An 18,058-nucleotide genomic window follows, 5' to 3' on the forward strand; every position below is an offset into this window, starting at 1 on the left:
ACGAGGGGCATGTGGGAGGCAGAACAAATTTGGTCTGATGGGAACAAGGAAATGATCGAAACATTGTACTTTGGGTACACTATATAGACAATCTGTTTTTAATCTGGGAGGGGACTACAGAAAATCTAAACATATGAAAGAAAAAAGAATGCGTACAACACTATTTCGTAAGCCACCTGCTTGCAACAGCATCCTTTCAGCAAACAGTGTTCATCCAAGATGTTTGAAATGGAGTGTACCGTATGGAGAATTCCTACGAGCATGCAGGAACTGCTCGGAGGAATCAGAATTCCTCTTACAGATCGACCAAATGTATAGCAGGTTTTTGAGTAGAGGATACCCCACGGTAGTTTTGGAAAATGCTAAATCAAGAGCCCTGCAAAGGAAGAGAGAATCCCTATTATATCCAAAGAGCACCAACATTCAACAAAATTACAATTCCGAGGAAAACACAATAAGATACATCACACAGTTCAACTCCTCGAATAAGGTAATAAGAGATGCTCTACAAAATCACTGGAAGATCCTGACAAGGGATGAAGATCTGAAGACGGTCACATCAGACCGCCTCAAAAATTCCCTTTAAAAAAGCATTCTCTCTGGGGGACATCCTGACACACAGCCACTATCAGAGAGCAGATCATAGTGGAAGTAAAACACAATAGTTGAGAGCAAGAGGATTCTTTAAATGTCCAAAATGCAAAGATTGCAAATATGGTCAAAACCAACAGGAGACAAATACCCTGATGGGTGAGAAAATCAACATCACAGAGAGAATCACGTGTGAAACCACACATGTGGTATATGCCCTCAAATGCAGCAAGGAATATATTAGAAGTACTGTGAAAAAGTTGAAGCTATGCATTTTACAACATCTAAGGGCTATAAAGAACAAAGATTTTGCAAATGCAATTGCCAAATACATGTGGAAAGAACACGAAGGAAACTGTGAAAGTCTCAGATTTTATGGTTTTGAGCACATTCCCCTGAACATTAGAGGAGGAGATCAAGAACTGCTGTTAAGGAAAGCAGAATCCAAATGGATTATTATGAAAGGAACTGAAATACCATGGGGGCTCAATGCGGATGCAGAACTGCACAACTTTCTCTAAACCCTCATTTGCATGAGAATCTCTTACAAACGTTTTACAAATTTTAAACGGGAAAATTGTTGTCTATAAGATGGTGCCTAATGATGTTTCTATTGTATATACTTTGGTTTATAATTTAATGAGTTGTCTCTTTAGCCAGAACTTGCACTTAAGTAGGGCAGTTTGCTTTAATATTACGGAGATGGGTAGAATGTAGACTATCACTAAAACAAATTTGAGGAATAGGAATATTAAGAGGTGATACTTACAGTTATTTTACAATCTGTCCAATTTCATTTTACAATCTGTCCAATTTCAAACCCTGAGGTAGACCATCGATCTAAGCTCTGACATTTTGTGATATTCTGTGTGCGTACAAGTAGCAATTTTAAGAGTGCAATATTTTTAGGTATTAAAGCACTAGGTACTTTATGGAGATTGAATAATATCGTACATCTCACAGTGCTTGGGATTTTTAATGTACTTTACCGGTTATGAGACATTTCTGCAAACATCTATATACATCTTATATATTTAAATAAGTTGCACTATGTACTTTAAACTGTATGTTTGCATTCTTTGCACAATGCATATGAAATTGCATTTTTGCACACAATCGATGCGCTTTGGACCGGATGTTTGCACTATGCACATAAAATTGCATTTTTGCACACAACCAATGTTACATATTGATTGATGATAAACCCCTAGAGAATAATATAGTATCTACATCTATAGTATCACTTACCCAAATGTTAATGATTATATTGGACTGGAAAACATGCATGGTTACAGATTTCTATGAATGTGATGATACGGATTTCTTATCAATAGTTGGAAGGAGATGGACATCCAATCCTGTATGTATTTATATATACACCTTTTATATCCTATAGATTTATCTTTGTATTTTGCACATGGTACCTAGTTGAAGAAAATTATTTGAAAAAAGGATAACAACTCTCTACCATGAAGGCACAGTGCATTCTTTTACAAACCCCAGGTACTTCACTGCCCATATTACAGCTATAAAATGCAGTGATTAATGTGTTAAAACATCACATTATTACACATCAAGTCTCCTTTTTAAAAGTATATTACTTGTTAAGCTAGCTATATGCAACCTATGAAATGCTTAATAGGATACTGTTCCTTTAAAAAACCATCATCTTTGGGATGTTTTTTTGTAAAAGTGGGAGGATCAAACCAACCTCTTTAAATTCACCTTGCACTTGTTCTCATGTGACCCAGCCGAAACGCGTAGGTTGTTTGTTTGTCTCTGTATGCACTTTGCACTTTTGCACGTTTGAAAAGAAAAAATAATGGAGAACAAATAGAAAATAAAGAAAGACCATCTTGTAACTGCTACCTGCTGTGGACTTGCTGTCATGAGTGCTGCCTTTCTGTGTCCCTCGGAAATCTTGGTGCAACGGAATTGAGGGAAGATGCAGGAAACCTTTTTCCCATATATATATATATATATATATATACATATATGACCAAGAGCTCGGCTGAGATCGAAACGCATAGTTTGTCTGCCAAATAAACCCGCAATATTGAAGAACTCAAACTGGAGTGGCTCGTCTTTTCTGCAGCAAATTGCAGGATTCCTATGTGTGTATATATATATATATATATCAATGATCCTTGTTTAAACTCCTTCGTGACGACGGAAAACAAGAGCAGACCCAGATTCGTCGAAAATGATTTATTTAGCTCACCACCATGTCGCCATGACGCGTTTCGGTTGGGAAACTCCGACCTTGTTCACACCTATATATATATATCAAAGTAATACCGTGAACAAGAGTGCCTAATAAATTATGCAAAAAGAAGCAGAGAACTCTGGGTAGTTCCCAAGTTTAGGTGGAGAGTAGCTCATGTAAAGAGCACCCTACAACACCTGTGACACTCTGAATTTGCTCATCTCAAATGTCTGATTTTCTAGCAAAGTCTTTAGCATAGGATTAGCACAGTGCCATCCGCGCCGAGCTGTAAAATGACAAAAGCCTTTTATCACTGGAGGCACAGTATTACAACTTTTGATTGGTAACATACCATACAAGCCAACCTGGAATTAATAAAAGCAACCCCTTGGGGTTGTACAGTGGGGTTAAAAATTATCACACAAGGTATAAGACACACAGGTAGCTCCATAGCTAAAACATCAAATTGTTCAAATGCAGAAATGATCCTTATTCATAGTCCTTGAGACTAACAGCTATTGTTCCCCCCTTGCTAAATTCCGAAACTCATTAGTGAAAATATGCAATTCTTCTGCCAAATACCTTATTAAAACAACTAGATAAATGCTAAAACAACTGACGTTCTTTTCTGTCTAACACAATGAACTATCAGGACACTTCACTGTGCCAAAAGAAACAGGAAGAAAAAAGCATTCTATCAATGAGCGTTGGCTCTATATTAAAGATGTTTTGGCAGAAATTCAAAAACATGATCCTCTTCAAAAAGGAATTTCAAAGGCTATTTTTTGTTAACCCTGAAGTATTCTACATGCCATTCACAAATGAATATTTTGATTGTTTTGCGTATGAAGACACCCAGGGGAAAGAATGGAATTTATTAAATCCACAGACAAGAAAATTGTGCTCCATATTTTCTTTACTAAGGGTGGTAGGACAAAAAACTGCAAATATATAATATAGAACAAATATAGAAGGGCTGCTTCAAAACACGAGTCATGGTTGCAAAGAGGGTGTTGTACACTAGAGAGACACCCTCTACAGGTTAGATAAGGAAGTACAATGAGGACACCTGTACACTGGTTAGATGTGTCTGTGGGTTAAGGGCCCAGACATGGAAGTGGTGGCCCTGGCAGGTGTAATAAGAGATGACGTCTCTAAAGAGACTGTGTGGTGACAACCGGATCTCCACAGTGCGGCCCTCACATCATCCTTGGTGCTGAACTCCAGTGGCAGGGAGCCCTCCTTTTCCCCCTTGTAGAGGGTCAGCAAGTTCCTAGAGTGAGCACGCAGTCCTCTTCTCTACCCACAGTTGCAAAAGCATTGAGTTATCCTAATTCGGTTGCTTCAAACTTGCAAACCCCTCGACCTTGCAAAAAACTTTGTGGTTTGAGGTTTAATCAGCTGAGAGAGCAGTGAATGTCTTGGGGATTAAACCCTGTGGAGGCCCCTAGGCAGTCGAAATTTCGGGGGGGGGGCCCTCTCAAATTATCTCCTAATACGTTTTAAATGTTACCGTCACCAACATTTGTCTCAGGGCCCCTAAAAGGAGTAGGACCCATTGGCCGGTACCTTCTTTGCCTATTTAATGACCCGGAACGGCTCGGGGAGGACATGTGCCGCTTTGGAAGAATCGAGGGGCTGCGACACCCAGAGCTGAATTATCCTTTTATGGGAAAGCAGGTCATGTGGTGAGGCTTCCACTGGGCCTTTCCTACACTTGATTGATACTAGCACCAACACCTGGACGACCTTTGGAAAAGACCAGGATTGTTATGGAGATCATAAATCCGAATGGAAGTTGCAGTGCCCGCTTTGTGGGAATAAGTGCTAGCTACCAAGGAGGCAGAGAGAGACTACATTATGTTTTGGTGCAGTGACTGTGCCTCTTGCCACTGAAGGGATCGCCCCTGCAGTGCGGCTCTGTCTTCTCCCTCTGGTGGCTGCTTTATGTGTCTTGTTTAATATGGTGAGCCACACTGCATTAGTGTTGCCATGGCCCCAAATGGACTCTGACGGTTGACGAATACAGGAGAGAGCCAGGATCGTCATCTTTGTTCCTTACAACTTATGCCCCACGATTTGTTCTCAGTGGCTGCATAAGACGAAAGGAACTGGGCTCTTGCTGGTGAATGACATGGGCATGAAGCTGTCCATGGCACCAAGAGGCTCTCTGTGATTGAAGCAGAAATCCACAAACTGTCAGCAGCCTACGTGCATGGCTGTCGTGGGTCCCTGTGTGAGCTGAAAATGGTCATACAAGCTTGTGGGCTTAGCCTTTCATACATAATCACCAGAAAACGAAGAAATCAACACAGCCAATTGATGTGAGATAAAGGGTACAAAGTGCCAAACTAGATTAGAGTGGGCAAATCTGCTAAGGTCACCCCTCCTTCTTGAGACAAGGCTGGGCCTGGACTAGTAAAAAGCATCAATGGAGAACCTATTGCAGTGGACCTCTTCTCTGAGATGTTCCCTATAGCCATAAACAGCACAGGGTCTTCCTCAAATGGAAAATCAGTGGTGTCGGCACTGACATACCATTGTTCGACAAAAGCAAGAGTAGTGTTATAGATAGTTACCCAGGCTGATGAGGCTCTCTGAAATAGGGGAAACTTCATAAGAGGTCCACTACGCATTGGAGTTCGGGAAAGGCAGCAGTTAGAAATTCAGAGGTACTTCTAGAGAAGTGGACCAAATCCTTCCTTCACAAGAGCTGTATGCCTGTTTCAGTGGGGCAAGGGAATATTGTGCCTTGGTGCCATACCCCTATCAGCTGCTCTTCCAGGGGCACAAAGTCAATCATTTATAGCCTAGATTCTCAAGTGTAGGGGTAGGGACTATATCTTGAAGGTGGCACAACAACGCATCCAGCTGACCTATGAATCATCTAAAAGTACAATAATTTCTGATTGCACCAAGCTGTTCAAAATGAGCAAAAGTGACAGAGAAGCAGAAAGCAATACAATTGCATGATATGCCACTGTACCCAGTGAAGCTCACGCTGATTTTCAATACTAAAGGCTACTTGTTTGAAATGCTAGGTGTGGCTTTGGACAATGTGGCGGAATGTAAAGACAGTGCAGCTGGTGGTCATTTCAGGTGCACAGTCCTGGGAGTTCCCACGGACAAGAAGCAGCTAAGAACAACTAAGTAGTTCTGGAAAAACTGTGACTGAGGTTTTGGTCAATTTGCAAAATCTCAAAATTATTTTTGGATTTCCAAAGGCCCTTGAAATATGCACTGATTGGTTAATACATCATGGGGATTTTGTATCAGAGGCCGTACTTGGACTCTCGTGACTCAAGGCCATTCTGGGATTTAGTGAGGGATTAACACCAGGAGTATGTGCTCAGGACAGGTGTTTAACCTTCAAGTTGTGATAAATGTGTTCTATTCGAGGTGACTGATAATTCTGAGACAGAAGTGTAGGGAGATTGAATGTCAGAAAATCAAATACAAAAATATAGTTTGCAAAACTACTGTACGTTGGGTTTACTCTTTCTATTATTAATTCCAAAGCGGAGAACATTCTGTAGACACAATTTAAGTCAGATAATATTCTGACAACGATATTCTCGGAGGGGTGGTTGGGCCAAAATATGCCATTGGGGTTTGTGAAATTTTGGGAATGTTTATCTCTGCTATTGGCATTCTTGAGAACAGCTTTGAAACACTGTATACTGACACCCAATGACAGAAGAGTACATGGGGGTGATACAGGCCAAATCCAGAGTTCTTTCATGAATTAGGTGGTGTAATTGCCAGAATTGAAATGCAAGTCTGGTTCGAGTCAGTGATGAGTTATTCCCCAGGTGCCTAATGCCGGGTCTGGTGGCTCAGTGGACTAATGCATCCACTGCAGGGGCCTGTGTTCGACCTCATGATCACAGGTTCAAATCCCGGCGGGTCCACTCAGCCTTTCATCCATTTGTGGTTGATAAAATGAGTACCTCTGAGTTGGGTAACAATATACATCTGTTATTTCAGCGCCAAGATGCCCCGTTGCTGGGGTGAACGTGAGCTTTAAAATACACATGTTATGTTATGTTAATGCTAGAGGAGATCCACTTGCTGGGAACTGAATGTGAATTACTGGGTAGGTCTGGCTTCACACAAGTCCTGCATGTGGGATTAGTCAGAGGTGCCGGGAGGGCCGCGTGATTCTTTGACAATTGCTTTCCATTGGTGACATAGCAAGACACACTAGAGAGGTTTGGAAGAGCTTTAGGCATATTCAATGGAAATTCATGGATGCTCCTCAAGGTGTACCCTCCGACCCCTGTGGTGATAATACGCCTAAAGCATTGCACAGACTGCACTGAAACTTCTAGCGCATGCCCTTGTGTGGGACACATTGATTAACAGTGCCTGTAACAGTAATGTTGAGGGTAATTGGGCACCCTGGGGGAAATTACAGGATCATAAAAGAAAAATTCACTACTGAGAACTTTGTAAACACACATAAGCTCAGAGATACATGGTGTAGCTGGCACCCAATCAAAAGATTCAGCTGCACATCATAAATTTTCTATACTAGACAACTTCTTGGTATTGGATGTTCAGATGTTCGCTAAAGGGCTACTGGATCAATTTACGTTTGAACGATGAATAGATTACACTAGGAAGATAACATTTGTTACCTGCCACCTTAACACCTAGTACCTGGTAGACGATCATTAGATGATCAATTTATTGATTTTTTCAGAAGAGATAATGAATCTTATTTCCAGCTAAATAAAAAGTCTATAAATGTATGACTAACCGGATGGGTGGCAATCAATCTTGCACCAAGGCCAAAGTTAAAAACTAAAAGAAACAGCCCAACTGGGCCCCCATTATGATATAGGATACACAGTCCATGTTTGTGCTGCACCCCACCTTTAAGTGGGTGCGCTGAGCGCAGACTGCGATGGTACGTCCTAGTACAGTTAATACACTGCCACTAACACAGTCGCAACTTGTGCCTTCTGTTGGCTAGCACGTTAGTGAAAGATAGACCAGATGTTTGAAGCGTCGACATGCCTTTCACTGTATAGGCAGCAATGCAGGAAGGTTTTAAAAGGGGAACAAAGATCCCCCTGGCAGGCGGGTGCAGTCATTGGTAGCATCTGCCTGCAGGGGGATGTCCAGAGGGTTGCATAGGACCCCCTTTCCCCCTTCCAAGGCTCTCCTTCAGGAGGGAAGAGTGGATTGATTGTGTGCTACCTCTTTGTGGTGGACAGTCAGTGTGTCTTTCAGCAGGTCCTTTGCCTCTGCATCTCCATAGGTAAGAGCTGGGCAAGTGTGTACGGCTACTTTTCTAATACCAAAGTGACCCGGGGTGTAGAAAGGGGGAGCACATGCTCTTTGCTCCCTGGGGCACTTTTGTGCAACACAGCCCCTGTAGTCACAACTCTTGGACCTTGGACTATTCGTTGGGCAGGAGGGAGGAGATGTTGAGAGTTACTTAAGCATCTACGGTCTCAATTAAAAACATTACCATGAATACTGCAAAAGCCCTTTCGTGGAGCTGACACCAACGAGTGCATGGAACTGGGCACAAAACTGACACGCTGATTTATTTACTTAGTACTCCGAAACATAAATGGAATGAGCGATTCGAGTGGAAAACCGGTCTCTGGTGGACCTGGCACAGCAAAGGCATTCACACACTACTATGCAAACCTGAACACAGCTAATTCTACTGGAACAGACAGTGAGCTACCTACCACACTCTGTTCAAGAAAGACCTTTGCAGGAGTAAGCTTAGCCAGCTTGAAAGGGGGCACTTAGAAAGGGAGATCATCCTCTCTTAGACTTCCAGTTAGACATTGTAGGTGACCCTTAGAGTATATATGAACAGGACGCTCTGTAGGCGCACTCATGCTTAATTTTCATGCTTCTAGGCTCTTGTTGCACACTTTAAAAAATACTTTAGTGGCTCTTACAAGAAGTTGAGGTACACATGTTGCAGATCAACTAACGCGTTCCCCCATACACCATATCCTAGAGGAGGCACGGATCTGGAATTCTCAAAGCCATTCTGCCATCTGAGTCCACTGGTGATGTATGCAGAAAAAATACAAAATGTTACCATGGTTACGTTTAGGAGCATTAGCGCTGCAGCGACCTTGAGTTACTTTTTCAGGGTATCTGCTGGACAGAGTAAGATTTGTGAAGTTGCATATATTTTTCTAACATAACTACATGAATTTTTTTTAATACTTTGTATTCCTTTTCAAATTCTTGAAGTTTGCAAAATTAAAAGCGAAATAGCAGGGACATCTTGTACATGTACGTACTGTGCAGACAACCCCGTTTTTCAAGGAGGAGCTCTCTCACAAAAGTATTTTGTCTCAAATTTCTTCCACAAAGATACGACATGATAGATTTTTTGCTGTAGGTACAGATTTCCAAAGTTGACCATCTTCACAAATTTACTGAATTACAAAAGTTCTTTACTTTATGGGCCAAATTTCAATTGAGACCCACCGTTAGTATAGTCATACACCTTGTCGTATAAGACGACTTACCGACGTTAGTCAGTCCAAAAGGGTCATGCCATGTATTGGGGATAAACAATGACTAATTAAATTACTCTAGCTTAGTCTCCCTGTAAGTAAACGGATCCTCTGTGGGTATCTTGAAAACATGGCCCAGCTCCGCCGCTTGTTGACACCTCTTAGACACCCCTCCTTTTGAGCTGTAATTTGGAGTATTACGCTGCTAGTGAGCATGCTGATGTCATTCTGCTTCTAGCCTATTGCTGTTGCTCTAGAAAGGAGTTCTCAAATTTTTCCTACATTCTCTCCATTTATACAACCATTTTGCTGACCTGTGGCAAAGCACCGACCGATGGCAACAGTTTCTCATTGAACCTTACAGGGTGCTTCAGAAGCTGGCATCACACCTGAAAGAGCACCGACAGGTGCACAGTGCGCTGTCGTACTTTTAAAGTTAAAATTATTAGACCCTTTGAAAAAAACGTACAAGAATGCGGAAAAAGGAATAAAACAAAGTCCTGCACGCAAGTCCACACAAATCACCAGTCAAAGTTCTAGGACAGAAGAAAAATCACATCACAAACCTCAAGGAAACTACCTGAATAACAGGTGCAGAAACCACCCGTAGAGTAAACAGCTCAAAAAAAACATAGTAGGTTTGATGTGTCAGTAAAGTGTTCCTTTTGGGTATACTATTAATTTTCAAATCCGAGTTGGATTTTCTACCAGTTTAAGACTATTTGGCATTACAAATATTGAACATTTCTGGAGCTTTTGACTGTCACTGTAGATGTATCTAAATGTTGATTGTCTTGCCTTACTTTGGTCTGTCTGTACTTTTACCATGCGTTAACTAGTAGTTGGAAAAGTTTATCGCAAGCAAAATTATGCTTCAATAGTTCCCTACTTAGGGGCCTGAAAGGCCTGAGGTTGATTCCAATGTTTCTACTTGTGTGTCTCTCACAAACCCACCCGGGAAACTCTGAGCTCGAACAGCAGAAATGCAAATGCCACTGTGCAATAATTCACGCAGGAATCTGCTGAGATGCGAAGAAACCGGAGTTTATTGGAAAGCAATAAAATCATGTTTCTTGTTGGTGTTTCAGCGTTGAGCCCTTCCTGGAGCCATAATTTAAACGTGATTAGGTTACACGCCCGGAGACAGCTATGTATAGAATGAGGTTACATCGCAGCGGTGGCATTTGCGAGACAGGGTGATGTGCCACTGAGGGGCGCTTCCAACCCGGGATGCGCGCTTAATCCATTCCCGGAACTGCAAGCGTGTGCATTTTGCCCCGACATACCGATTACACACGCCCATGCGGTGAGGCCTGCGCCTGGCAACACGCTGTGCGCCTTTGTAGAAAACATGTGGGGCCGGATTGCACAGGCTGCACTTCCGTTGGGATATTTTTGCACTAGTGCCTGCCAATTCTGCACCAGTAGCAGGTCATTTTGTAACACCATTGATGTAATTTTGTAGTGTTGTTTACATCAGCTCATCAGTTTTGGCGGCCCCTCTGTTAAGGCGGAGGAGCGTTGCTCCACTGCTCACAGTGCAGTGCAAAATAAAAAAACTATACTAACAGAAGTTATTTCTGTTATTATCCTTTTATTTTTATTTCTGGCAGGTTGTGCGGGGCTGGGACTCCGTGACGTCCGGAAGGAGGAGAGGTTGCTGCACTCCAAAGTGGGCAGGACTGCTTGGCGTCATGTTCCCCACTAAGCTGCATTACACATCCTGGTGAGGAACATGCTCAGACTCCCATTCCCCGTCTGAGCGCCGAGCCACGGCGCTCAGACCAATCACAACACTGCATTGCAGCGTTGTGATTGGCTTAGTGGAGGGAGCCTGTGTGCTTTCAGCAGAGTGAGGACGCCACAGTGAGTGGCACGGAGGGAAGACGACTCGAGATGTGGCGAAAAGCTAAGTGTTTTTTTTTGTAAACCCTCCCCCACGACCCCTGACTCTCCACTCTCGATCCTTGCCAGCCACTACTGGTTAGGTCTCGTGTGACGTAAGCAGCGCATGCGCTACTCTCGTCTTACGAGGCTTCTTGGAATCGATACGATTCCAGAAGCCTCGTCCTAGCTCTGCCTTCAGCTTTAATTCGTGCACATTGTTTGACGTCACAAATTATGCTAAAGGCAGTGCAATGATTGCACTGAAGGCATGGCAATCATTGCTTGTTGCCACCCTGACTCCTTTTAACCACGCCCAGTGGGATTGGATCTCTTACCCGTGGCGTGAAACTGTATGGGTATTAGAAGCTTGCCACACTTTTTTGGTTTTTGTCAATCTTCCTTCTCTTTGTCTGTTTCGCCTCACTCTTGTTTCCGGTCCTCTCAACTGTTTTTCTCTCCCCGTCTGTCTTGACGTGAAATGATATGCAGGGTTCGTGGAGATGTGGATGGCAGGCACTGGAGTGCTTGTTTGTGCTTGCAGCCTACAATACTCCCAACGGCTGTCGCCGCAGCTCACTTGATAAGGGGGTTTCTGTTTGCGGGAGAATTCTCATATGGAAACTGTTTTTGATAATTTTCATTTCAGCGAAAAGGCAGAGTTTTGTAGCATTTTTCACCCCCTCGTCCTTTAAAAAGGAATGTTTCTGAACTCCGTGACATTCATGCGGATAGTGAAGTCTTTACCAAAACTTCAGAAGGGGCTGAGATTGAAGTTGTTGTGCTCCTCAACTAACCACAACAAGTAATGCATTAAACTTAACTCGGAGCAGCGCAAAATATTTTAGATGGATACCTGCTTCTGTTTCCAAAACGAGACAAAAAAAAACCAGAGCAGCCAACGCAAAAGCAATTTCCCCAAGGTCACACAAGTCTGGTCAAGGGTGGAAGCCAAGATTACAAGTGAGGTTCCTCACACTCGGTCCTTTGACAATTTCCCCACCAGGCCACATCAAGTGCTCAGCAGCCACGGCCAAGGGACTATGCTGACCGGGGGCCTAGAGTTTAGGTAAATCAAAGCGCTCAAGATGATGCATGTTTTCTTTTGCCTTCAGCCCATCATCTGCGCTCCCCGGCGGGGCACATTGTTCCCTCTGGACTCCCAGGGCGAATCCTTCATCGCTGCTGTCAGCAGCACAGAGGAGAAGAAAGAGCTCGTTGTCTGGGCCCTTAAACCTGCAGGGCCGGGCTCGCCGTCCTGCGATTAATCTCTTACCATGACCACTGCCAACGATCCACAGATCCCTCCCGCCTTCTGATCTTTTCCCTCCTCGAGGAGTAAACGATCGCAGACGCTTCTTGGAAGGTGGGTGACACTGCAGTCAGCAAGACATTTTAAATAAGATATAATATTGTGTGACACATGTCGTCGTGAAGCAGGGCATTAGCATCTGTTAGTTGCCCTTCCCTCATTATACATTGTCTCCTTTAATTGAAGCCCACAGTTAGAGTTTGTCATTTAAAAGTCATCAATACCTCATCTAATTGCATTAATATGTAAGCACTGCCCTCGCCTTTTGGCTGAAATGCTTTATGACAGTGTCAACAAGCATTGAAAATGCAATAGGTCTCGCCTTTTATTAAGTTAAAGCCATTTGCTTTGCTATACAATACCATTAGCAAAGCAAATGGCTTTAACTTAATCAAAGGCGAGACCTATTGCATTTTCAATGCTTGTTTAAATTGCCATTAGCACTCATTGACGAATGGAGAAACTACATTAGGGCTGCCACTTCTTTCAACTGGCCTCCATTGAAAAATATTGGCTATTTCAGTAAAAACCGGCCAAGGTGTCAACCATCTAGACACAGGTCTAGTTCTCACTCACCAGCCAGCCTTAGCTGTCTGTAGACCGAAGACTTGTTGTGGACATGCCAAAACCTTACACTGGGTTTAGATCCCGCCCTTACTTGCCATTGGCTGGCTTCAGTGACACTCTCATTTGCTTGCTTCTTATTTGAAAGCTTGTCTTCCCATTCTCCTGTTTGACCCTCCCTGGGGCATAGCCTCTTTCCCATCTTTTTGATAAGATTACTTGTGCCCTTCTCCTGCTCACAATTTGGGAACATTTTTTTTTCTTCTTTCAACACTCCATGAGAATGAATGTGTATTCTAGCTATCTCCCTAATGTGCTGCTTCTCTTCTTCAAACCCCTGCACTCCCTCAGTGCGCTCCATTTTGCAGTCTCCCGCGAGCTGCTCTTGTTTTCTTTGCTCCCTGACCCCCCACACTCATGTTGCTCTGTGGCTCATTTTTTTCTCTCTCTCACACTCGTCTGCTTCTCCCCCTCCCCCATATCTCTCTGTGTTGCTCTCTCCCATATGTACAGCTGTCCTGATAATCCTCTATGCGGATGATGAAGTGTTGCTAGCATGAACTGGCAACCCTTTGCAGCGTCTCATAGAGGAGTACGTACAATTCATGAATATTCTGGACCTGCGAGTAAATGAGTCTAAGTCCTTTGGTCCTATAAAGAAGAAACAACCAAGATTGATTATACAAGGAAGAAGGCTGGAGGTGCTGGATACTTTTTCCTACCTAGGGGTTTTAGATGATGCCAGAAATTAAAGGCAAAATATGGTGGTTAATAGGCGTTTTTCAATGGAAAAGAGAATTGGGGACGTTTTTTGTTTCATAAAAAAGCTTGGATCCAAGCCAATAGACACAATAAAGAAGATTTATAAGGCTAAAACAATATCTGTTGCCACCTATGGGGCAGTGAGATGGGGCATGATTGACATATCTCTTTAACAACAAATAGAGGACAGCATCCTGAAAAGGTAGGTGGGTGTCCCACAATCATGCTCCACCTGTAACTGCCATTCTGAGTTAGATGTGCCGTATATCTCGGATAAGTTTCGTATTACACCGATATTATTATGGCACTCAGTTTGGAGAAAGGAATCTCTAAAACTAACTAAAGATATTGTGAAGGATTGCATAAGGTTGAATAGTATGAGTATGATAAAATGGCTCGAGTATATTAAATCCAACCTTCAGTCAATTGGCCTATATACATTTTGTGAGGACCCCAACACATGTTTAACCATCTCAAGAAAGGAACTGAAGGCCTAATTTTTAGATAAACTGGGAAGAGACAGATGGATGCATAACTGTAATAAGCATATGGTCAAACAATATAATTTAGCCCCTAGCATAGATAAAACTGTGGGCTCTTATTGATCCTTTGTTATGAACCGCCAACATAGATATGTATTACTGAGAATTCAATTGAAATATATCTCTCTTACACTAGGTTATCCATCTAACATCTATTCTACCGATGCACTCTCTGTCTGTCCATGTGATGCACGATCTCCCCAATGCAACCTTCATTTTATATTTTTCTGTAAGCTGTGTATTGAGGAAAGAACTATTTGCCTTCTACCACTTGTGTGGAGACTTAAATTTAGCATAAACAAAGAAAGGTTACGTCCTCTTCCCCAGAAAACAATACAAAGCATCAATAGGGACGGGCCCTGAGGGGGAATCCAAATTCACTGCATCAAAAGACAAGGGAATAAGGGAAACCCTTTGGGTGTTTAAAAAGAACCCTCACCACCAACCTAGTTGGTGGCATGCTTCATCAGTGGGATCCCGCCTAGGGTGCCAAGTGCATACCAGGTGTGCTTCGACGCCCGATTACAGCGGAGCAGGTGGTTTTTTGTGATTGACGTGAATTCAGTGTGATGGTTTAAAATAGTCTCTAGGATCCTCCTTCAAGCCTGAAGTATTTTATTGTTGAGATCCTGGGACAAGATTAAAAAGAAAAAAGAGGCAGATATTATTAGGACTGAATTGGTCTAGAATATCCTTGTGATGGTCTACATGTTTCAGCCTTTGCACCGTAAGTTGATAGGCTTTTTTCAGTACCAGGAATGGTCTACATGTTTCAGCCTTTGCACTGTAAGTTGATAGGCTTTCGTCAGGACCAGGAAGTGGTTTGAGCGCTACTAGGTTGGTGGGTGAGGGTTCTTTTTAAAAACCCAATGGGTTTCCCTTATTCCCTGTTCTTTTGATGCAGTGAATTTGGATTCCCTCTCAGAGACTTCATTTTAAGCAATGTCGACCAGCCCTTTATTATCTTCAGTCGTTACCTGACCCTTTTATATGTTTTTGTATGGCCTCGTTTCTGTGGGCTGCTCTAAAAAAGCGGAGAATTTGTCTGGAGTTTCTAATATAAGGAAGTAAAGGGGTACAGGGGTCTAATTGTGCATGTAAACATCTATTTATGAACTCCTCCCTTTTTTTTTCTTCTTAGAGTTTATGTATTATACCATTTTTAGACTTTTTTTATTATCAATTTTATACAATTATGTGTATTTAATTGACAATTATTTTTTATGGAGGATGATTATTTGTATAGAATACCTTTTATGACATCTACAATTCGGTGAAAATTTTTTTTTTGCTTGACTGATTGATTGAGACCTATTGTCTTTGTCTATGTTAGTTTTGTGATAGCTGGCCAGCATTAACGTAGGAATGTTGTTTCTTAACACTGGTGCAATCTAAGTAACCCGGGCTAACTAAATGGAACAAATCAAAAAGGCCAAGGGTTGGACTACCAAAACATTTTTGTTTTGGGGGTATTTGACTGTCACAGAGATTTGATCGGTCAATAGTATTTGAACTTGCTTCCTTTTGAGTGAAACACCACGAGCAACAATTACCAAAACATTATATGCTGTGATGTGAAGCTAAAATGAAGAGCTATCCAATTTCCTGGTGAAAAACTCAAATGCCGCACACACAAATCTGTTTATGTGAGCTCACCAATGCCACTGATAAATTAAAATACCACAGGTGCAAATATGTTTAAGAGAGCCGACCAGTACCGCTGACAAGTTAAAATACCACTGATATACAGGGCCAGACTGGGCTTAGCGGGCACCGGGCACTTTACCATTGGGCCGGAAAGGTGGGAGTGTTTTTTTTAATGGTGCGGGCCGGTTTTGTTATTGGGGGCTGGTTTGGCAACAGTGCTGCAATATTGCCCCTCTGTTACAAAAGCAGCAGCGGTGCTTCTCACTAGCACACTCCCTAACCCCCGGGGACGGTCCAACTGAATTGCCAGGGCTGGTTTGAGTTCCCAGTCCGGCCCTGCCGACATAAAACACTGTATGTCATCCTTCACTTCGAAGACTGACTCGTCATAAATCCTGTGATGTGCCTGTGAAACAAAGACCCACTACTTCCAAGCTGACACCATGTGTGACCCTGAAACCATTACTTCATCTTTCTGCAAAAAATCGTGCGAGCTTACACTAAAGGATCTTCATAGTACTAAGTGGGACTTAAAAAACACATATATACATTTGTTCCAGCTAAAAGACAGACGGGTGTCTTGTTTTGCAGATAACAAATTTCTATGCTCCAGAGCAATACATTTAAAAGGAGCCAGGCACTGCTTAATTTGAGCTTGTAGTTGCAGGTGAGGCCCACAACTCATTTTTGGGGACTGCCACTTATTATTCCTTCACAGACTTTTGTTCAGAGCAAGTGAGAGATAAACACAAACAAGAGCGGGAAAGGAGGAGGAAGAGGGTGACGGAAAAACAGTGACTGAAAAGAAACTGAAAGAGTGAGATAAAGAGACAGGGACATCAGGTTTCCAGCAAAGTTTTCATCTCCAGCACGTATTCTTTTAGAAAGCAGGCATTAAAAGAAGACATTGAAGCAAAAGATTAGACCATACCACATAATAGGGAGAGGGCAAGCTTCCAGCCCTGCAGCTGTTAAAGACGACCACTTAAAGCCACATTAAAGTTATATTTTCGAAACTCACAGGGCTCTTTCCTTTTGGTCTTGTGAAAATAAAGCGTCAAGACTTATGTTACAATTTAAGTTACGAATAACAAGCAGAAAGCAAAGACTTAAAGCCAGGTGTAATTTGAGTCGTCTTGCTGCTTGCCCCGCGCGTGCAGCCTTTGAAGGCGGCGCATGCCAGGACACCGCATTGTTCCACAAAGGGCTCGCTTCAAAGGCTGGCACGGGCCTGTCAAAGGCCTCCTGTCTAACCATATGATTTGGGAGCTAAAAGTTGCAAGTTGATAAAGTAAATCACTCTCTTCGACAGGACAGCAGCCAATCAAGCCAGTGGCGTAGCCAGTGTGTCATGGGCTCTAGTGCAATGAAGACACTCGAAGCCTGGCTGCTGTTTTAATTGTGAAATACATCAATAATCAGGGTTCAGAGGTCACCTCAGGCCTCTGTGTCCTTGTGCCACTGCACCTGCTGCACCTACGGAAGCTGCGCCCCTGAGTCAAGCTCTTGCGGTACGATGCTAGGTGTACAGACATGTCTGAGAACTGGAAGGGTTTAGTCGAAGGAAATAGGCATTCCCTGGAAATCTCAGAGTACAGTCATGAGGAGACAATGATGCCTAGAAACTAGTAGGGTTCTGTCCTGGAGAGGCCGGCGGGCCTGGGATCTCCTTTGTATCAGTATAGGTGAGTCCCAGAGAGACAGGAGGCACTGGGAGCTCCTGTGGACCAGTACATATAAGGGTGTCCTAGAGAGACAGGCGGACCTTGGAGCGCCCATGGACCAGTATATACGACTCCCAGAGACAGACCGGCCTGGGAGCTTCCGTTGGGCTAGTATATATGACTTCTAGAGAGACCTGCGGGCCTGGGAGCACTCATGAACCAGTATATAGGAGTCTTATAGAGACAGACGGGCCTGGTTCGCTCTGAAAGGTCAGTTCTGATGACACCTGGATGCCTGGGAACCCTCAGGGTGCAGTCAGGCATGTCTGGAAACTCATAGGTTTGGGTCTTGTGGAGACAGGCTGGTCCCAGAACTGTTGGGGTTC

At 43.0% G+C, this 18,058-nt stretch overlaps 1 protein-coding gene across 3 annotated transcripts in view; it reads right to left on the reverse strand.

Annotated features, from left to right (window-relative positions):
- The window catches only part of ARHGAP24 (Rho GTPase activating protein 24), a 1,422,561-nt gene that overhangs the window by 400,054 nt on the left and 1,004,449 nt on the right, over nucleotides 1-18,058 (reverse strand). The window lies entirely within an intron of this gene.

The sequence above is a fragment of the Triturus cristatus genome, chromosome 2_1, assembly GCF_964204655.1.
Source record: "Triturus cristatus chromosome 2_1, aTriCri1.1, whole genome shotgun sequence".
NCBI classification, from domain to species: domain Eukaryota; kingdom Metazoa; phylum Chordata; class Amphibia; order Caudata; family Salamandridae; genus Triturus; species Triturus cristatus.